The sequence below is a fragment of the Macrosteles quadrilineatus genome, unplaced genomic scaffold, assembly GCF_028750875.1.
Source record: "Macrosteles quadrilineatus isolate MER2022 unplaced genomic scaffold, UCM_ALF_1.0 Scaffold_4__1_contigs__length_99947679, whole genome shotgun sequence".
Lineage (NCBI taxonomy): Eukaryota > Metazoa > Arthropoda > Insecta > Hemiptera > Cicadellidae > Macrosteles > Macrosteles quadrilineatus.
The window spans coordinates 35468614-35492678 of record NW_026542597.1 but is presented as its reverse complement, the minus strand read 5'-3'; the positions used below and the strand labels follow the sequence as shown (position 1 = coordinate 35492678).

Below are 24065 nucleotides of genomic sequence, written 5' to 3'. Positions count from 1 at the left end.
GATGATCTATGATCAGCTTATACAACCTTCGATGTATAAAACAATGTGGGCATCAACGGCGGGACACTTCGTCCACGGCTACCTAGAGTATACGAGTGGCATTAACTAGATGGCAGTGGACTGATGATCTATGATCAGCTTATACAACCTTCGATGTATAAAACAATGTGGGCATCAACGGCGGGACACTTCGTCCACGGCTTCCTAGAGCATTTGAGAGGCACTAACTAGATGGCAGTGGACTGATGATCAGCTTATACAACCGTCATTGTATAAAAACAATGTGGGCATCAACGGCGGGACACTTCCTCCACGGCTACCTAGAGTATAAGAGTAGTCGAAGTGTACAATCCGGAGAGTGTTTTCCTCATTGAATTTTTTCAACAGGTCTACCACCTAATAATTAAGTTGGACTGCTCGTTTTATTAATCTTGAAGTATAATTGTCTATATATACATTTTACTCACAGTCCGATTATTGTGGCTTATCAACAATCTGCCTTGGATAGGTAAAGAACCCTTAAAGAGACCAAAATATTTTGTTTTGCAAGGCTTTTCATATTTCCTACATGCAGTAAAGGCTTTAATTTACTCATATTTTCCCACCAATTCTGTGTCGTTTGGTAAAAGTTCATGTTATTTACTAAGTTGTTTATGTTCGTAAGTATAGTTCTTCAATATGAACCATTGTTTATATTTTTGAAAATTCCTACATTTATGTATTATATGCATATTTTGTTTATTCGATAACTTTTTACATCTGTATTTCGACCATTACCCAGAACTGAACCGATACTACGAGTTAAGCAAAATATATTAATCCTACGATAAGAAATCTACAATTAATAATCATGTAAATAATACTTGTGAGAGGAATGTGTATATCTACAGGGATATGCAAATATGTAACGGGAAATGTGAGATTGCAGCGGAATGTTTGTCGTTTCCGATGGAAATGTAGCAATGTTGAGGGAAATGCAACCAGACGCATATTAATTCAATAATTAGCTATATTGTGGATCAGATTATTTTTAAGTCAGTTTCAAAACCATAGCCAATTTCAAAACTAGCACATGAAAAAGGTATATACCAACAAGAGCTCCACCAAACACTTTAAACTTTTCACAAGTTATGCGAATATAATTTCGAGTACATACTACCCTGAGTATTAAAAATTATGCCTCGATTTTTAGAACTCAAATCGTTAACCCATCTTGTACCACACAAAACTAGTTGTATTCTTATTGACTGTGGATTGGTGTCGAAGTCAAAGCTGAAACATGGGTGGAAATCACATAACTACTTTTTATTACAAACATGTCAGCTATTTGGTATTGACCACGGATAAAGACGTGTCTATTGTATTTAACAGCGGGCAAACCTAAACCGAATATAAGCGCGAATGAACCGACCTTGAAACTTTATGTAAACCATCCAGAGATAGGCCTAACTTTATTGTGTATTCAAGAACTGTATCGGATATTTACCAGATTATGTATTTTCGTGGTAGTCTTTCATATTATTAGGAATTGTTAATCAAATAAATAAAACTAATTAGTTCACACCCTCAGGTAAAGTAATAAAAATGAAAAGATAAAAAGGCACTTGCTTTGCTAGCGCTTTATTAATTGATAACGTTCTTTCAAAAATTGTTAGTTGATCAGAACACAATCTTCTAACAACTTTTTTAAGGTATCTTAAAAGTTTTGCTGTAATGACTTAATTTAAGCGCTACGGCTAAGGTAACCTATCGTACGTTGTGGGTCTAAAATGAGATACCCTCCTAACCCTTGACGAAATTAGTGAATTAGTAGGTTAACCCCCACAACAGAGTGTCCTACGCTAAATTATTTAATTATCATTCGCCGTTAGAAACTTAAATTCTATCAGTTATCAAAAATATTATATAATAAAATAAAACGGTTTATTATGTGTTGAACATATGCATTTTTGACTTCCAGGAGCTCAAACCCAACAAATGCAATATTGTCACCCGCATGCCTTACCACGTTTTTTGGTAAACAATTGATTGGATATTTTCTAAATATTGCAGTTAAGGAATATCACTAAAAATGTTAAAGCATAATATCTGATTAAAGAATTATATTTCCCATCCCTTTTCTATTCACCACTATTCACGATATAGTAGATACTATTCACGATGTTACAAATAGATAGCTGGATAACAAATAATCTAACACTCAACTTTTTACGCAAGGATTTTAAAATTACACTTTAAGGAGGAACATTATCCTAACTACCAAATCGTTATCTCTCACTCAGGCAGAACGAAACTGTTCTTAATTGATTCAGTAAAGTTTTGATTGGTATTTGACAATTCTTTGAAATGGATTTAGTACATTCTGTGTTTAAACCATCATTATTGGACTTTGGTTTCCGTTACTTTAAATGTATAAAACTTAAAGACGGTAACATTAGGTAACCTTAATCGTATAAGCTGGGGGACACTGAATTAAATTATGTTTTTTCAACCCTGATTAAAAGTAGTTCACATACTTTACTTTGAAGATCCATTTTCATTTCGCTAGTATCACGTGTTTTCGAAATAAATAAAAAGTTATCAGAACATACTTGTTGTAAATATAATAATGTATTGCTATAGATGTTAACACTGTTCGATGAATTATTGCATAAATTTAAATATTTGACTTTTAATACCGGATTTTAGAATTATATTTTAGATTATAAGAAGGAGTAGGGTGCTACCGGTGCTACATAGGTCGACGGATTAGATTAGATTTACCAACTTCCCTTCCTCGAAATACTATAGTATCATGACATTTTATACTAAACAAACCTCTTTTGACCTATTTCAACACTAGAAAATCCGAATTCTTACAAAACAGCTATCGCAATACCTGGTTAAAAGATGTTTTTACTCTTTAGATGAATTTCTGGATTATAATGATTTGGTTTTATAACATTACAAGTTTATTTTTATTTGTTATTTAAGATAAATGAAAGACAACCTATTTATTTATTTTTAAATATTTGGCTATTGTAATATAACTAGATATGAGATAAATTTTCAAATAAATCAATCAGGTTCTAAATTTAACAATACTTATTTAATAATTTATAAGCATCCAACACTAAATGAATATTTAGTCCCATATTAAATACTTTCTAAAGCTTGGCTTAAGCTTGCAGATTCAAAAAAAATATACAAAATGATAAACGGGCGCTGAGGGATATGTTATATTTCACCGGTATCTTGTCTCGGTATAGGATTAATCCATTTACTTCTAAAGAAGTAGCTACTCTTTTTAAAGCCTTGATCCTTTTATCGTTATCAGGTTTTAATGTGAGATTACTTTGATAGATGATTTCATTTAAAAGCAACAAACGCATTTTAGTTACTTTTGTCTATAAAATATGTTTTTTCATCAATTCTGTTTTCATACGGAGAATATGTTTCTCCGCTTAAAATCCTATTGTTATTCTGTATTAATATTTCGTTAATACAATCGTATTTCCATTAACTGTCTCTATTTACTTTAACCCTATACATTTCCCTGCTTAGCATTACCTCTACTTGATGTTCTTATCTGCTAATGCTACTCCAACTAAGTAAATACATCTCTGAGTTATTTTATTACTTATTTTACTTTTCTTAATCAGTACTGTTTTGTTGTTACTTATGTAGAGATTGTCTATATAAGTTCCAAATTCTATTTAGTTTTTTTTACAATCGGATGGATACTTAGAACTTAGTAGACTTTTTTGACGTACGTACAAGTGTGTTAACACGGAAAAAAGATTATGGTGTTATAGCACCGAACATGTTCGAAATTGACACATTTTGTCAAACTGTGACTGGATTACGTAAGTAATTTAGTCTTACATTATGTCAACCAGCTCAGGGGCTACACACGTGGATTTTAAAGACAGTATTGATTAGAACAAGTCACCTTTCAGTTTTCTAAGGTTAGGACAAGAATTAAAACTGCATTTTAAATCAGATGATTCTGTTGTTGGTTAAACTACTTATTATTTCAATTTCTAAAAATAATTAAAATCATAAAAAAATTGAATGAAAAATGTCTTCTTTATGGCAGTGTATTTATATTCAAAGCTTTTAAGTAGCAAAGTTTATTTATTGCACCATTTCGTCCTCTTGGTGCCCTAAAAATTATTTTAATCTCCTCTCATTTTCCTAAACCTACCAACCATCATTAAGATCAGATTAGCTACAAGCTTATTGTCACGTCCGTACGATTGATGTATTCTAGTCAGGTTTCACGTTCTGTGTGATCCAACATCACAGAGGGGGAGTTTGTAGAAGATGCCTCGAGATTTCACCTGGCGATACAACTTGACTAGCATAGTATTCAGAAGCGTCAAATCTTTGACAAAAGAATCCCAAGATGAAAAGTGTAAACATATCATTTTTAAGCTGTAACTATTTGGAAAATCAACCAACATTTCTGAACATGAAGTATTTTCATACAATAGTATATTTCATCACTAAGGCCTAAAGTGACTCTTTTTGAACCGAGGTCAGGTTTTCGGAAAATAAACGAGGGTTAAAAAGACACTTTTTGCCCGTGTGGGGAGGTTTTTCGTCATATTGTATCATTAATTAACAAACTAACGTAGAAAATAAAATAACTTTAATGTAAAGATAGCCTCTCAAAATTATTTCCAGCTTGTTTTCAATTCTGCTAATACAAAAAAGCAGCTGTTTAGTAAGTGATTCAAAAATAACGTCTATTACGAGTATGTTACAGTACATTATGCCCTCGATATGTCGAGCGATCGACAACAATAGGCTTAAACCTTAACTAATAAATCAATCGATAGATAATTTCGATCGTTACGATTGCCACAATCGAAATTTACAACAGCTGATTTTTACTCCCTAGAGAGTAAAAATACCACTTTAGACCCACAAAGCATGCCTTAAAAACGGCTGTTTTTGCTGCAGTAGGCTTATGCGGGAAAATATGCTACAAACTGGTGAAACTTAATTAGGTGAACTTGTATCGTTGGTTTCCCAAGTTAAAGACTTTCTAGGTATTCTCTATGTGAGTTGGATCTTCAGCCTGTGACAAACCTGACTCGCATACATATGAGAAACGTGTGTAGTTGCTTGTAGCTAATCCAATATTGTGCCACAAGATTCCGGGAATTCTAAGGGAAATGGGAGAACACCTGGGTAAATGTGAGGATTTGAAAGGGCCAACTGCTCAAGGACATACACAAATATTAAGTAAACAATCCTTTTTATCATAGGCATGTTTATAATAAATTTGAATTTGTTTAATTAAGCAATCAAAAGAGTGTGCTACAATAAAAATAATGATTCTGCTTGACATGCAATCATAAGGTCACCAGTTTCATCCAGAGAAGAGAAGTAACTTTTTTGAGGGTTCAAAACTAGTCCCAACATCATTAGGCTCTAATTAATCCGGACAAAATAAACGGACGAATTTAGTCAGTAACATAACAACACAAACAATTTCACTCTATTTCACAATTGCATTTTATACTTGTCTTGAAACACACCTTAATGTGGTACGTCTAATTTTATTATGACAAAATTATGGTTCAAAACTAATGTTTTCATTCTTACTATATCCTTTACAATCACAACAAAGTGAAAAGAAACTTTATTGCAAACTATTGCAAATGTCATGTCATCAAAAGAAAACATAGAACTACAATTGGAGCACACTCTATAACTTCTACTATCTTTTCTTTGAGCAAAACGTGGCAAAACACAGGCTCCAGCTAGCCAATGCCTACGTTAGTACAAAAGATTAACGACAAAATTAATTATTCTTCTTATACTAATAGCAGTAGAGAAAAAATATCAACTTAATATTTAATAACGTATCTTATAATCTTCCAGTTCATTTAATGCTGCATATATTTGTAATTACTCAAGTATAATGATTTTCCCTATTATATCAAATGTAGTTAAACGTTTCCTGAATAATTAGTGAGAAAAGAAAAAATAAATATTACAAGTTAAAGCCAATCACCTCAAGTATTAATATTCAACCCTAAAGCAAAGTATCACATTAAAAATTGTTGATCCTACTGGACGTATCTGACAGCTATGTCTAGTTATTCACAAAGGGTTCAGCAAAGTATTCACATGTTGAGAGCCTCTAGGGTAATTAAACAAACTAATTACCTGCAGTCTAACTCGCGGCAACCACAAACACACGGAATACCAATCAAGTAATTCTGATTGGCTGTTGGTTAATTAACTCATATTATCACTTTTGGATGGATGATTCGTTTAGTACTCACTAGTCATGTTGAAAATAAATTTAGTCAAATCTCACTGTCCAGTAAATAAAACGATTTCCATCAAGTACACAAAAAAAACTAGGAATATTGTATTCGTAATTGATTCAAGGACTACAAATTAGCAGCGAAATATTATTTCCAAACTTAGTTGTATTTAATGTAAATTAAATGTTTACACGTGGAGTCAAAATATTTCAAACATTCTTGGAGAGTAAAAATGCCATTTCCAGATAAATTACTTTATGGCTTTAATTCTTTGTTTTTTCGCTATCGGTATTGATTCTAAAGTAATGTCTTAAATAAAAAAATTAAATATTTAAAATCTTTTTTTAAATTTCTTTAAGTGGAGTTTTGGTGGAATTTGTAAGGTAGCAGAAGTGCTATTTAATTGAATAAAAGAGGTTTTTTCTTAGGTATAATCCTATCTTGGTTTTCAATTTTCTTGCAAATGTGGAGAGTTCTCGTATACATAGAAAGTCTCTCGTATGAGAATCAAACAGTATTTCGTTGGGTAGATTAGGTTAGGTTAATATTGAAATTGGTTTAATACCTTAAATAAAAAAATTGAATATTTAAAATCTTTTATTTAAAATGTATTTAAGTGGGGTTTTCGAATACATAGAAAGTCTCTCGTATGAGAATCAAACAGTGTTTGGTGTTCTAGGATCGTTAGGCTTACAGCTTGATGGACTTCTAGTTTTATCGATTGGCAGTAATTGAACAATGAACGCTGGGTTTTAGATAGTTTCGTGATCAAAAAACTTAAGTAACTGCGACCCAGACATTAATACTCACTTGATTAGTTTGTTTGTTGCAATACAAAGTTTAAATTATATTTAGAGATCTAATTAGCATATTACACCTCAAGTGCCTAAGTTTGAAACTAACTTGACTGGAAATGGTGAACTTTTCAGCTGCTAACGTAATAAGATGGTCTGGAAATTGAAGGTTTCCATTTGTACACCATCAAACCCAAGGAAATGAAGATGGCCTTTACTAGTTTCTCACTTAAAAGGTCAATACTGTTATGAAAATAGTCTACAAACTTAAAAATAGATTTATATGATATTTTTAAATTTTGGTTCTAGATACAAGATAAAATCTTACTTACTGATGGTTGAACCTTTGATTGTCTGAGGATGTAGCTGAAAAATAATTGTATTCATTATTTCATATATTTTGTACTATTCGTTGTCACGCAAATAAATACTTCCATCATTATTATCATTTATTATTATTTGAGACGGGGAAGCCACCTAGGAGCGTATTTAAACCCATAAGGATGAGTGTAGAATGGTGTTAGATCTGTGCAGATTTGTTACTGACTAAGATCAGCTGTATCATTAGCCAGGTTTTATTTAAATCCCAATGATAAGGAACAGCTGGGTCCAGCTTCGAGCCATCATAAAGCTTCTGACTTTGACTTTTCTTGGGACCTTTTTATTGTTACAAATAACCACTCAGCTGATCAAGTCAAAGATCTACAATATTAAGCTACAAATCACGTACACAGGTATCATGCTTTGCTTGTGCTTATTTTGGTAATTTAAGTGATGTTATACATATTAGAACAGTAACTGTAGGGATCGTAAACATTAACCAATGGCTGGAATGTAATTGCAACACAATGGTACTGTTTATTTTTGCTTTGAAAATGTTTTACGCCGGTAACGTAATTTAACCAAGTTTTTGATCCTTGTTATGTACTTAAACAAAGTGGAGTTATACGTTTTGAGAGCTTGTATGTTCAAAAAATACTACATAACCATGAACTGATGTAAAAACATGTGTAAAGTAAAAAATAACACGATGATCACTGGTATAATGGCTTTTTGTCGTTAAGAAAAGAGTTGCAATGGTGAAAGAGTTATCAGGTGGAAGTTATTTCGAGCAATAGCTTGTGTTGACCTACAAAATGTTGCCTGAAGAAGGTCAGTGTGTATGGGGTTAGTTTATGAGATGGTGAAGAGGGGAAGTTTGGGATACAAGGGTCCAGTTGGGTAAACTGTAGCACCAGACCTTTATCTAGGGTCCTAGTAAAAAGAATTAGGATTTCTAAATTGATGCCAAAAGAGTCTACTCAACTTAAGTTTTAAGAACATTTTTACTCTACCCTTGAATTTTACTATCATTACTATTATTTTTATATAAATCTTGGCTTGAAAATACATTTTTTTTTAGGGGAATGTTGGGTTTAGTTTGAATCATGCCTATAAAACAACAACTTACGATCATATACAATCTATATGTTTTATAACATTACTAATCGTGTAAAATGAGAATATCATGAGTATTTTGGCCAAAATCCATTATATTAAACAAAATCTTGTATATGCATAACATTAGCTACATACCAACACACCAAATCAATATAAGTAATAATTTAACACATGTATTTCTACCTGTTAAATAATTTATCCAAGGTTTATCGTTTAATTCATTTATTTTATTTTTTTTACTTTTTAATTTATATTTTACTTAGAAGAAAAACTAAGTAGTCACCATCGGCGTCACCAAATTAATTACAACCAAAATCAGTACCTACTTAAATATTTCACCCATCTCCTTTCTTTCTTTAAAACATTCTCAATATACAATTATCATTCCACATTTAAGCTCATACATTTAAATTTATTCTTGCTTACTTATTTGAATAACAAACAGATAATGAGCCAATTTATTTCCTTGATTTGAATCGATTTTTAGTTTAGAGATGACGTAATTGCTACTGAGAACGCCTCTAACATCTGCTACGTAACTATGACGTAATCATTGGACATCTAATGGCCATTAGAAGTCTTCATGTTTCCTGCTAACTGGAATCAAATTTCCAATCAGTAAGGCTAAGGTTGGCTTTCCAGGAACAGTAAAGTTACATTTAAGTGACCTAACCTTCATTTTTTACTTGTTTATAATTACTGTCCAAAACTGTTTGTATAAACTTCGTAACGTTTATCCCAGATGAATTATTGTTGCATCTGTTGTAATTCACCACAAAAGGGTTCCAAAATAAAATTCCTTCATTGTTCCAAAATTTGTAGTTTATCAAAATAAAACAAATTACTACTAAAACAAAGTAAGACTTCCAAACTTTAAAGAACCCAAATGTAAGTGAAATTTAGTTAATTCCATTATTGTAACAAATCATTAAAATTTAACTAATTCAAAAAATTCTTATTTTGATAACATTAAATTCTTAGTAAATTTGACTTGGCTAATGCATTTGTAATGTCAATCCAGCTAAATAAATGAGTTATTGAGTTATTCGGCTAATTGTGTAGGGACGTAAGACAATTTATGCTACATGGTTGAACCTACTTATGTAGTCTGCTGAATCGTGCCAAGACTTCTTAACACTTTTACATACAAATAACTAGAAACCCCAAGTAAGTGGATGCGTGATTGGGGCGTGTTTTAAAATAATCTGAGGACCATTCTACCCCTAGCATGTGGTTTGGTCCATGACTAGATAAGGGAAGCTTCTACGTGCTTCTTTTCTTACAACACCTTTTCCTGCAGGATATTCCTGACTATTTCAAATGTAACTACTTACTTTTAGAAATAAAAAAATTTTCTAACATTTCTATTCAAAATTGAATTATGTCACAACCGATAGTAACGGCGAGTGTTTCATAAGTTGGTTGTAAAACTCAAATGCAATCTTTTGTTTAAAATCGCACTCTGATTGCTCAGTTCAACTACATCCGGTATTAAATACTTCAAAATTATAAAAAACTAGTGACATATTTAGCATGGATGGAATGTCTAGTTGTATCAATAGTCAAAGGGGTGATTTGGTATTATATTGACCACACCGATAAATCTACTTCCAAATGAGATTTTAAAATAACAACATCTTCCTAACCTAACCAAACCAAACCTAACCAAACCTAGCCTAATCTAACCGAACCTAACCTAATCTAACCGAGCCTAACCAAATCTAACCGAACCTAACCTAACCTAACCACCTAACCTAACCTGAAACATAGTCCACCCTTAAGTCAGATTAGGTTATGGTTGTGGTTGGTATAACAAATTACCATCAAAGGTGTTAGTCATTTTATGTAAGGGAATAATTTGGATAGGTGATGCAAAAGCGTGATATTCACATTAATATTCATATGCATATTCATCACACATGTATTGCGTTGAGTGTATTGAGGTGTATTAATGTGTATTGATGTGCGCGTAGTGATACAATGCTCTGTCAAACGCTTTCACCTGTGTACACAACAATACAACGTTGCTGTTCTGACTGCTCAACTGTGCTTTCACTGTTGTCGTTTGATCATGTTGTTAAAACTTATGATCTAGAGCACAGAGTTGTGTTGGGGTTATGCATAATTCAGGTAGATTGTTAAATGTATTGCAGAGGTTTTTTTCCATTCCTTGAGATAGTAAACATTTGAATTAACTGTTTCGTAGTTGATTATATTTTATGGACAATATCAACTATCATTGAGAGGAGGACGCCGCCGGTGCGTATTTTAACTCAATGAGTGAAGGATGTTGTGAGATGATGTGTGTAGCTTTGTCACTGACTAAGATCAGCTGTTTCATAATTCATGATCATTTATGTAAAGCCCAATGATCAGGGATGGCTGGGTCCAGGAGTTTTGAACCATCAAAAAGCTACTGACTTCTCTCAGGATCATACCAGCGACCTTTTGATTTTTAGGCGAGTACTATAACCACTCAGCTACCCAGCCACCAATATAATTAATATCCAGCAGTACTCTAGGTGTGTACATTGTCTTTTATCTATGATTGTACATATAACTATTTAATTCACACGAGCGCAAATGTTAACAAAAAACTTTTACCCTAGAAATTCAACATGTCACATCATTGTCTGGCTAATATGGCATGGAGTTTCACGTTTTAACCTGTATTAAATTTTCAATTGAGGACTAATTCCTACAGGATGTATATTCACAATTAGTGACATAAAGTGTGATTTCAGTCACAAATACACAGGTGAACGGATATTTCAGAGTGTGTACTATAAAAGGTTTCTCTTTTACTGCCTTAACTTTAAGTTTTCATACCATGATAACTACAAGAATTGTACAATAATTTACAGTTTTAGTTTATCTGTATACAATAACGAGGAAGAGACCCGTATTTGACAACAGGCGCTGTACCTTTGTTTCAACTAAACAATTTGTTGTTTTTTACTGGCTTCAGCTTGCATTTAAGATTTTTTACAATATGACATTTAGCTAAGGTAAAATAATCTCATCAGAGATTTAGCAATGTATTTACAGTGCATAACAATCATTCTTAGACTGGTCTAAAAAGTTTTACAAACGATTGTAGTGAAATTTCCAAAATTAATGATTTCTCTTACATCGCATTCGATTCAGCAGCAGATGTTTTAAGTGATAAATTACAACGTGAATATCATCGGTAATTACAGGCTTAAACCTGATTCATGGCAAATGTGTGTACAAATACACCTAAGTGTAAACAGCAAGTTTTATCCACATATTTAAAGTAAATAAAAAAATAAAAAAAGGTAAATGGTAAGGTAAAAGGTAAATGGTAAAGATAAAAAAACTTATTTTAACAGAAAAAATTGTTCTTATGGTTGTCTATACACGTACAAATTTATAACATAATAAATAGTTTGCATCGAATCTTTTCAGAGAAATATAGCAAAATTACTACGTGGGTACGGTACTCCTATAATAAAGAACTATAATGATAATTTTCTAAAACAATTACTAAAGCTCTTTGAATAAGTGCTGTAGCTTGTGGAAGTAGTGGGTGGTTTTAGAAAAAAAAACTTAGTTAAACTGAGCCACGGACTAGAGTTGCATTAAAATACCATTACATTTTTTAGATAAGAAGTCTGGAAGCTGAGATGTTGATTCGTTATAAAATAAAGCTTTTTCATGTCTCCATCAACTACCAAAAATCAAAAATTTAAAAGAGAATATAAGAATTATATGGCACAATTTAGAGTCTTTTAAAACAAGGTTCTCTTTCAGGGAAAACACCCTGTGGATGTAATATTAACTTAAGTTTTCATAAAAATATTTAGTTTTAACAAACAAATAAAGTTCATAGGTAAATTTAACAATTGTTTAAATATTTATTGTAATCGTATGATATCTTAAATATCAGATTTACGCACACACACAGAATTTTTTTTTTTATAAAAAAGAGGGGTGATATAACTACATCACTAAAGCTGATGCTAGTTTACTAAAACTATCGAATACTGTTGCGAAACAATACTATCGATAACGGTGTCGATACTCTATCGTGACCTCGACCTCAGTCAGTCGTTAGCAGATATGGACTTGTCCGACACGGCTAGACCATTAACATTCCAAGTGACATTGCGAGATAGTTGTGCGAATAAATGCATCTTCAGCAGCTGCTGAGTTCATCACAAGTAGTTTGATACTTCATTAATCCATAGATAAACCCTTTGAATAAACATACACTCTTGGTAGACTTCTCATCCTTCTGGATCTCCTGAAGGCAATTTTATTGTTAGTCCCGACCGTCCCAACCAAAGCAATGTGGGGGCGTGTTTTGTTTACATTAGATCGTTTTATTTTTTTCAAACGAGGTGATAATAGACTTAAGAAAGAAATTCCTTACAAAACCTCTACAGTGCACTGGACAGAACTAACAACTATTTTCGCTTCAGCTGTTCCATGAGAAATCTACTAAGGAGGTATGTTTGATCTTTGACTGTACTTATGGTGGTTTTAGTAAAGAATCAAAGTCCCTAAAATCAGTTTTCAGAACTGCTTTTATCCATATAGCACAGGAATAAATTTATAAGCAAAGTATCCAATGCTAGCTTCTGTTAGGGATCATAGAAGCACCCTAAGATTGATGGATGATTCAGCCTGAGCAAATCATCAGCTTGATACAGTTCACGGCCATCATCGGACCATTAACTTGCAGGATTCATTAAACATGGGACAGTTGATAGTTTAGTCTTCGACCCATTTTACTTTTCGTCACTTCTTGAAGACAAAAGATTGTTTGATTGGTTTTGTTTTAAGCGTGAAAACCAAGAACTAATGTGAAGAAAATTTTAATTTTTAATTAAAATGTTAAAATATTTAATCAAATTATATAAAAATATACTTCGCATGTGTTTATAGTCTTGACAGCTAATAGTATTTAGTGAAGAGTTTCGTGTTTTCTCGCTCTACAATCAGCTCTGATAGTGGTTAAGTATTAAATCAAAAATACCATTCAAAATTTTATACATTTGTTTTATACTAGTTTGTTATATCAGCTTTTTTCCTAAAAGAGGACATCGCTTAAAGAGCCTGTAAATTGTGCTATATCGAATTCTTATATTCTCTTTATCCATTTTATCACACTCCACCCCCATGATTACCATCATTACACCATTACACAAGATTGTTCCATTATTGAAAAGCATTGAACCATTATTACACTCATTGCTTAAGGTGCATCGTTCATTATGTCCGGATTATAGGACTTTTCCTATCGTGTGGACCTATCATATCTCTCATTAGTATGACAAAATCACAACGATCAGGATCTGTGATCTGACCTTTGCTGGGAAGGAGCCTATAACAACCATAATGAGTATACGAACCGCATTAGAAAAGTATTGCCCCGCTATTGTTTCGGGTTATTTTGTTTCCCGAAACAAAATAACAGAATTAAAATATTAAGGCAGTACGAATTTAATTGCATCTAAGATTCCAGAGAGAAAATAAAATGCTACGTAGTTTGATGACTCGAATAATAGTGATTACCAATTAATCTTCTGTTTAAAATTGTATTTATTTATTTACTTTCATAAAACGATTGATGTAGAGGAGTGTATTTCATTACCACAATACGGCCGTATCGCACGCCAAAGTGCAATACATAACTCTAGCCTCGGTGTATTTAGATGATACCACATTCACAGGGTATTTAGTATGAGTAACGACCAATTACTTAGTCTGACAACTCAGCATTATCGTTTAATAAGCAAGGTGTTATGAGTTGTAGAAATCCTAGTGATACCTATGCTTACAATATTGTGAAGTATACATTGTATTCCCATCTTCGACTTGTAACAAGTTACAGAATAGGAAAAGTTGTTCAATTAAGTGTGTGCTGCTGTAGAATTATTTAGCTCTAAAATTTTTTATCGTGCTTAACAGAAGACAGAACTACTGTCAAAAGATACCAATGGTAAAAGATACCATTGAGTTTATGAAAAATCATCTAGATTATAAAACTCATAGAAGTAAAAACTAAACACATAGAGTCTCTTTCAATTATGTTCCTACAAAAAACTTACATTGCAGCTGATCCATATAGATGATAATGTCTACTTAGGTATGCTACTAGGTATGCAATATTCCAACAATCTTTTTAACGTTGTTATCGTTCACAACATGTCATCTACGGTTATAAAGTGCATTATTATAACCTGCAGAATGGTAAGTAAACATAGGCCTACAAGTTTAATATCCGTGACATTATTTCAGTAAATATGTCGCAGGAATAGCTTGCTTTATCAAAGCAAAAACTAAAAAGTCATTAAATTTACAGATTTAAACACGTCTAGATGTCGATTAAAACTGATAGTTTTAAAACATTTAACGCTTAAAATGAGCTGCGTCTAAAATAATATTAGAACAACGGCTTCAATGAACATTTATTAAAGTAGCCTGGGGAAATAGTTGGCAGTATAACGAACCACCAGATCGCTTTTAAATTGTGTTTAATTATTTCATGCGACATTTAAATTAAACCAATTAATATTTGCTAGGTATACACACGTCGTTCAATTTATATAAAACGTTTTATAACTATAGAAGTACTATACTTAGCTTTCAATTTATATTGTGAAGAGACTGCTATACCTGATATTTTTCTAGTGGAAGTTTAAATCAGTTATTATTGTGGGTAAAAAACTATGACGCATTTTTTCTATGAAAAACAACACAAATGTTATGCTATTTAATTTACTAACTGTTGTTACAAGTTAAATAAACGGTATCAGCTATCGGTCACATACTTTTCCCTTTATCAACAACCCTTGTCGTAGGTAAGCATAATTTTTAAAGCATTTTTTGTAGTTTTTTTTTTAAGTTTAAAGGACCGTAGCATGCTAAATTTTAACCTAAATTGCTTAAGCGGGTTTTAAAATCCGACTTATCCTTTATTACACTGTTATGGGTGTTTTATTGGAAAAGCTCCATTTAAAAAATCTCAAAAACATGAATGAATACTCCTGGAAGATACCTTGGAGAAGTACCCTTGTACCAAATTGATCAAATTCGGACAACATGTGTGGTTTGTAGATCTGCATACACATACACACACACGCGTCTAGTCGCCAATCATTGGTTACTTTCAAACATAATAAAGAATTAATATAAATGAATAAAACAAAATTAAAGTTTATAAACATCAAAATATATCCTCAATCAAACTATAACAATTAACATAATCTCTATATTCAAAAATGTTGGATGATCATTATGTAGAAGGAATTTTCCAAAAAAGAAAAACTTCTTTTGTACCTAAAAGACCTGACTTCTTTTACATATGAACCTCACACAGCTGGCATGAAATTTGAAACACTGTGATAAGTCACCATATGCAGCTACAATACAAACAATTGGTGATTGGCGGGATTTGTACCCAATTCTTCTGGATCAAAGGGTTCCTCACTAACCATTAGACCATTCGTGCACCGATATTTTCACATTAATACAATCCTAGATGGATTCGTCATCAACAGCACATTTTGAAACATGCGACTGTCCTACGATAAGATGGCAATAACACCTAGCATATTCCAATTAAACTAAACCAAAAGATAAAGGTTAAACAAAAGATGGCATTGAGGAAATTTGCGACAAATAATCTCCTGTGCCATGACGTCACGCCCGCATCACGGCACCGCTATAGCCTTGGTGGTGGGTGTATTGGTGACGTACAAGATAATTTTAATCCTCAGCTATTTTGAGCCTGCGATAACTTAAAATCAATTATCCTCATTCAAAAGCTCATGGATGTTTGTCGTTTTTGCCTCTCAACATTTTCAACCGATTCTTGAAAATATTGATGACTTTGAATCAAAAATATTTCAACGACAACGGACGTTGGAGAAAATCAAATGCGTTAATTATTGGTTTTCCTTTGGTTTAAATAGCCTTACGAGAAGAGTCAAGTAAATTCATTAAATTAAAATAGTGAATTCATAGTGTTATACATGCTTTATAGATTAATCAATGGTATAAACCGATGTAAGTATACTATAAGTTAATGTTTAATGTTTTCTAAATTGCGTTCGTACATTTTCTTTCTGTTGTGTTTATTTATAAGTAGGTCCGCAGTGGGATAACTATATCTCTCTACTTCTATACACCATTTGGATTGCATGCAAGGCTTCAAGGCAAGTATTGAATTCCCTAACGGATTTCAAAACAATGACATAACCCCATTTTCTTTTGATTAGCTTTTTATCATAAACTAAAAGAAATTACTCAATTTACCTTTTGATTCTGTAGTAGACATCCGTATCTTCATGGACAAGCTGTAGCGGTTTTTTATTCAGATAGGGGAGAGAAAAATGAATTTAGCTTTGATAAAATGTTGGTATATACAATGAAAAATACCAACTGCGCCCTCTGTCAGTATCTCAATCCAACAAGATTCATTTTAGTTATAATACTGGCTGTGACTTTGGTGCGTATGTAATTTCTACTTAAAAACTGCAGTAAAAGGTAGTTCTTGGTTCTATTGAAAAAATTATGCATTTCAGTTTATTCTATAACAGCTTATCGTAAACGTGGCTTATCAACAAGGTCAGTGTTCACAATGGGAATCCAGTTAACATATTTTATATACAGAACGTGTCAGTTCACAGCGTCTAGGACTGATAAGATCACTAGTTCGAGACCAGACTATTACATTATCTTATCGCTGCAGTGGCCAATTGAGCTAGACATACCTGGAGGAAGGCTTTCCTATGTTACTTACGCCTTGATTTTATATTACCGCACCAACCAGTAAGTCTATGGTGACTGTGACTAAGGAAGGATAAAGTATCTTCTACTGAAGACACTTTCTCTTACTAGGATTTATCCTGGGACTGTTCTACTTGATTTCAGGCTAGGGTTAGCGTTTGTGGCACTATCAGTTGGATCGTCAGGATTTGAACCCAGGAACTCAGGACCCAAAGTCCCTTGCTCTACCTCTAGACAATTTTGTCTGTTTGAATTGAATTGAAAGTACAAAAGATGTACCTACTCTAACTTTAAAATTTTTCAGAATAATATACTGATTATACAGAGTGGAGAAAAGTCCCGGAACAGTTAAATATTTCAAAAAATAATCAGATCTATCTTGATTATTTTGTTTAATGTTTTGTCCCAGGACCTTTTTCTACCCTGTATTAAAAAAACTTTAATTTAATAATCGTCCAAGCACCATCATTTTGAAATAAGATTTAGCTATTTGTATGTAAATCACTAGGTACTGAATTTTATAACAACAAAACTATCAAGGTAAAAGAATACATTATTTTCAAGACATTTATATTAGTATCTATAAAAGCATATTTTATTTAAGTAAAACAGCATATTTAAATTTGATAAAAACTTCTATGTAACCTATTGTACTGAAAATATAAGAATAACTATGCTACACAATGTAATAATTGTCAAAAGCAATGAAAACCTAAATAAATAAATATTAAAAGTACTGGCAAATTAATTATTTTTACGTAAAACGGCTTGTTATTAAATTAAAAAGTGTTTAGCTAAGGAACGATTCATTATTAAATACCACACGGATGTCGAGTTAACCTTTATTATTTACGTCACGAGATATTAATTAATTACGTTTATGCTGGGAGAGTAGCATATGCTATAGCATCTCAAGGGCGTGAGTGCTACCTCTTGCATTCCAATGACTATTTAATTAAGTATTTAAACCCCTCTGACATACAGCAAGCCACCTTCACCGATAAGGCGACACTTCCGAAACAAATAACGATAATTCTTTTTATAGAACTCATCAAACAAACTTTGAAAGGAATTGTACTTCTGGACTTATTCAATAGAGGGATTGGCTGTCGTTAACATATCAATTGAAACTAAACTTGGATGATAATTAACTGACAATATTAAAACAGGTAAAATAGATACAATAAAGGACTTAAGGTATCGGAAAATAAAAAAAAATGCCGTAACTTGAAAAATTCTTGAAAACAAATTCTGTCTCGAGTCATTTATTTCAGTATTTGCTGTGTTCGTTCCCGGAAACGGGTGGATCAGGATCGATTGAAGAACTCAATTTTGATCAACTTTCTCTCTCCTCCATTCCTGCAACAGTCGTCAATTCAAGACTTTCGTAGAATATTTTACAACTGTTTGATTAATTAAACTTGACGTGTTTTGTGATACTCTGAAAACTTCTAGAAAATAATTGTCAACCAATTTAGTTTTTAACTATTTTAGTATAAAAAACTTGCTGTTTTCCCTGCTTTTCGCTCGGGTAAAACACCATAACTAACTTATAATTATGTGGTGGTTCAACTTTTTTTTACGTAAAAAAGCAAACGTAATTAAACTCTATATTAAGAGAAAACTTGATTCGTTGAATTCCTATTATTTTACTGAATTCCAAAGAAAATAATTACTTGAAGCTAATATAAAAGTAAAAGAAACTATATGTACTTCGTCAAATAGCCTTCTAAAGATCAAAAAAGAAATCCCAACCAGATATAAAGGTTCTGAGAAAGATCTATAGAATGTGGATAATCCTTTAAAAGCTACTCTAGATTTATTGTTAGGACACATCGATACATTGAGAAGACGTCTAGAATTTCTTGTTAAGCACACTGTATAACGGAGTATTTTCATTAGACCTTTTTACGTATTTGATACTTTTATACATGAAGATCTCCCACTAATAGATATTACGCTTTAGCCTTCAGTCAAAATGTACTTTTCAACTTAGTATTCAGGGAATGAATCGATTCGAATTGAGGTATTCCTTTTGAACAAAATTATTAAGTTTATTTTTATTCGTGACATCTTAAATATTTGTAACATTAATGATAAGGTAATTGAATGATTAGAAAACTATTTCATATAGGTTATCTTTTCTAAGTTAATGAGATTCGTGTAAACTTGATTTGCTTTAATTGTCATGGTCTAGAATTTCTAAAATCAGTTTTAATGTGAAATAATCAGAATTATTTAGACTTACTACTTTACACTGTATTACACTTTTGTCCTTATATCTTGCCGACGACGCATACAGCCAACTTTGGTGGTTTCCATCAGTTTTCAAAGTAGTTCTTAGGATTTACAGTTTCATTATGATGGTAATGTTAAATTTAGTTGGGATTAGTAAAATCCAGTTGTAAATCATAGCTTAGTTTGATTTGCAAGCAGAATTAATATTTTAAAAGTTAGTACAACACTTTGTAAAGTTTTAGATAATGTAAATAACACAATCTCTACACACGTTACGTTAAGGTTTCTTATGTCAAGCTTTTGAAATAGCTTAGTTATTTTTTTATAAAAAAAGTCTAATTTTGTTTCGTTCGGAAGCTTTACCTCAGGAGGCCTTCAAGATTTGTGTTTAAAGCGAATGATAAATCTTTTTTTGTTTTAGCGAATATACCATATTGGGAATGAGCTATTATCGTAGGTCTCATGGTAAGACCTGGACCCAGGACCGATTTGCTTTTTCGTTTTGAGGTCCCTAGTGGCCAAAACATCAAAAATGCACATGTCATTCTTATGGAAAATAAATTATCTGTTGTAGTTTTCTTGTTTATGAACATATTAATCATTACATCTAATATATAAAATTCTCGTGTCACAGTGTTTGTCTGCAAACTCCTCCGGAACGACTTCACCGATCGTTATGAAATTTGGTGTGTAAATTCTGTAGGTATGCGAATCGTAAACTATTTCCCGTTTCGAAATTCTTAAAAGGGCTCCGCCCCAGTGGCTCTGGAGTTTCCCATGTTAACCTTATGAGAAATGGAATTAATGAATCTTAACAGCTGTTTCAATTAAACAAGTTGGTTCTGTTCTATGATGTTCAATAGCATTAAAGTTACAAGGATTACCAACAGGGTGCAGCACTATTATTTATTTTACATTTATGACAACAGCTAATTTGCAACCAAAAGGTGAGTGAGCGTAGCGAACGAACTTCAACCTGGAGGCGAGCGAGCGTAGCGAACGAGCTAACCTGAAGGCAAGTGAGCGCAGCGAACGAGCTCCAACCTAAAGGTGAGTGAGCGTAGCGAACGAGCTCCAACCCAAAGGTGAGTGAGCGTAGCGAACGAACTTCAACCAGGACGTGATTGAGCGATGCGAACGAGATCATCTTGAAAATTAAACGTAACGGCACTTTCTTTCCATCGGTCTGTCTTAGGGGAAACCTATAACTTAGGCGATACGAAGTTCGCCGGGTCAGCTAGTTATCTTATAAAATAGCAGTACAGTAGTTCATTATATTTTTTTCAACAATTTTACACTCAGGTAATGATTTATCAAAAAATCAACTAAACGAACAAACGACAAATCATACTAACTAGTATAATAACAACAAAACTATCAAGGTAATTAATGTTTTATTTTAACATGATTAATGTGTATTATGCTTTAACATGAAAAACTTGTTAAGTACTTCAAACGTTATTTTTTCAATCCCTCACTTCTATTTTGTAGCTTCGATCTCCTAAAAATATTCCTGTTAAAATAGTAATGATGCTATCACCATTAACACAAACATCTGATACGAATCCACAGACAATGAATGTTAGAAGAAGTCTATAAAACGTAAGTCAATACGTCTTCCACTTGATGTTTACTTGATCCTGAGCCAGGATTACATTCTTAGACTCAGATTACTAAAACAACAGACTTGGAAAGAAACTCTGCTGAAATGTAATCTCTGTTTTCAGTTCTAATCGAAACAATCGGATGCCTGTCTCGATCGAGTTCTTCTTGCGCATCACTAGCTTACGGATTTTATTTCTAAGAAGCATTTTCATTCAATTATTTTTATTTTAAGCTTTTAACGAATGATTTGAATTTAAATAATTAAGGGATATTACAGTTTTGTTTCGACCGAAATGGTCAATTTCTACTACAAAATACAATTTCAATAAAAGAAGGTGCCATAACCTGGGTTCATTATAACCTGAACGTTACCTTACCTAACCCAACCTTCCTTCAAAGAGCTGAAACCAGCCACGAATTTACATAAAAAACGACTTACCATCATCTGTACATGCTTTTTCTGACATTAAAAGGAATTTGCTAACGGTTGTAAGTTTGGTTAGGTTATCAGATTTGTGCCGTTTTTAGGTGTAAGCACAACTCGTTTTAGGCCTTTTTCCTGTAAATAATTTCCCACAAATGGGTTTTCCATGCCCAATAATCCCGATTCCTCCCGGTCATCTAGGTATAGGGTAGGATAGGTTCAAATTCAAATATATTTTTTAATAAATTTCAACAGCTTGGCCTTATCCAGTTAAAAAAATAAACTTGTCGGCGAGGTCCAATTGATGCATATGAAAAAACATAATATGAAAACGTGATCAGGATTCATAAACAAAAATGAGTTCTTGAATTTATTTTAGGTGCACTATGCATTTTTGTTTTAATTTAGGGGTTTTGTCGAAATTACTTAAAAACCAAATAGTATTTGCCATATTAATTAAACATTGTATAGCATTTTTAGTTGCAAACTCATTGACAAGAAATGTTTTAGTTAATCATTCCAAGTCCAAATAGCAACTGTCACCTGTTTAATTAATCCTCTGAGCTAATGGTCCGATCATAACCGTGAACCAACTCAAGCCCTGATGGTTTGTTTAGGCCGGATCATCCATCAAATGCGGATGGTCCAATGATAGCTTACTAACAGAACCTGGAATTGTCAGTTTTGATTAGGTAATTTGCTGCATTAATGTTAGAGTGATGTTTTTTACCTACCTTAATCACTATTGGGTCACGTTTGGTCTAGTAGTTCTGAATAATATTCTTTTTAACATTCAGAATCATTTGCTAATTAGCTTCCTAGCTAATTACTGTGAAATAGTATATTACGTTACTAGTCCTGAAAATAAGTGTTTACCGGACGAGTGTGGTCGTTCCCGTGCGAGACGAAGTCGAGTACGGGATTACCATACGAGTCCGGTACACACATTTTGGACGAGTTACGTACGATAGTTTACGCCATACTACTTAATCCGTACAAATCCTTATATATTTCCACCAACTAAAGGACTAATAATCACTAGTAATAATCTCTGAGAGAGGTTATGTTTTTGTTTATAACCACTAATTGCCACGAAAATACAGTATAATCAGCTGATTGGTGTCCGGTAAAACTCATTGCAGAACAGTATTACGCAATGAAACCCCATTTGAATAAGCTGGCGGCAAACAGCTGTTTTCTGGACTAAATCCTTGCGTGGAAAGTTCATCAAAATAATTTAGTGTGGCGTAATAGCTATTTACCTTACAAGTGTAGTAAGAGCGTTTTTACATCACGCAGGTGAATGTTGTGCAACGAGCGGAAGCGAGTTGCATAATTTACCGAAGTGATGTTAACACGCTCTTGCGTAACGTGTAACGTACATGATTTTACCTGACCCGACAATATACAGGAGGTTACGAACAATATTTTTCATTATCCATTTCACACATCTTCTAACAGTAACGTTCATTTACAAACAAAAGCTAGGTTAGGAAAATTCTTCAAAACATAACAATAAAATTCAAGCGCACAGCTGATTTCTAGCGTTGAACGTCGTTGGCTCCATAGAGGTATATTTTTTAAGTTAATCACTCAATGTTATTTAAATGGGTTTCATTACATCACCGAGTGAGTTGTTTCCAACTTTACATCACTCGAGAAGTAACGAAGTTATATACATCACGCTTGGGATAGGGAAGTTTAACATGGCGGGTTAGGTAAAAATGTTTTAAGTATTGAGTATTGCAATAAACGTTTTTTTCTTGCTATCAAAACTCGAACCCGCTATCACGTATTCACCACTTGTGTTTAGAATTCAGCAGCTGCTGAAGATACATAATTCGCATAACTATCTCGCAATGTCACTTGGAATGTTAATGGTCTAGCCGTGTCGGACAAGTCCATATCTGCTAACGACTGACCGAGGTCGAGGTCACGATAGAGTATCGAAACTGATATCGATAGTATTGTATCGAAACGGAACTTGATAATTTTGGTGATTATAAAACATTTTTGATTGTATAAAACTTTTATTTTGCATCGATATATAAGCACAGGAGTTATATATCAATGGTATTTCATAGCTTTTTGCAATTTTTTTTTAAATAAAACCAGATATTGCAATTGGATTCCATATGGTTTTATTGCATCCGTTTTTGTAGATATTTTTCGCAAACCGTAACTAATAAACTAATAATGATGTAAAATCCAATTTCGATGGTTCACTTTACATGACATGATTCCTAATAAAAATTTATTGTATCTACTATTTTGGGATTTAGCGATTATTGAACTTTCCTTATTCCCACACCATTGATATTTACTCCCAATGTATAAATCTACAAGACGGTATATTTAAATGAACAACGTAACGAAAGCAGCCATCTTTGACCTGTCATACCCATTATCATTGGGTCCAATAGTTTTTGTAAGAATTTTCTGTTTTGTTTTGAGGTCCAAATAGACCAAAATCACTATCCATTCATATATTAATACGTATCCGTATGGTAACTTGAATAAAAATCGTCCGATTTTTTA

General features: G+C 32.7%; 1 protein-coding gene across 2 annotated transcripts in view; it reads right to left on the bottom strand.

Annotated features, from left to right (window-relative positions):
* The window catches only part of LOC128992407 (adenylate cyclase type 6), a 197970-nt gene that overhangs the window by 158120 nt on the left and 15785 nt on the right, over positions 1–24065 (bottom strand). For both annotated transcript variants that reach the window (XM_054415968.1, XM_054415969.1), the window contains exon 2: positions 7393–7426. The gene's annotated coding sequence lies outside the window, so the exon portion shown is untranslated. The remainder of the gene's footprint in view (positions 1–7392; positions 7427–24065) is intronic.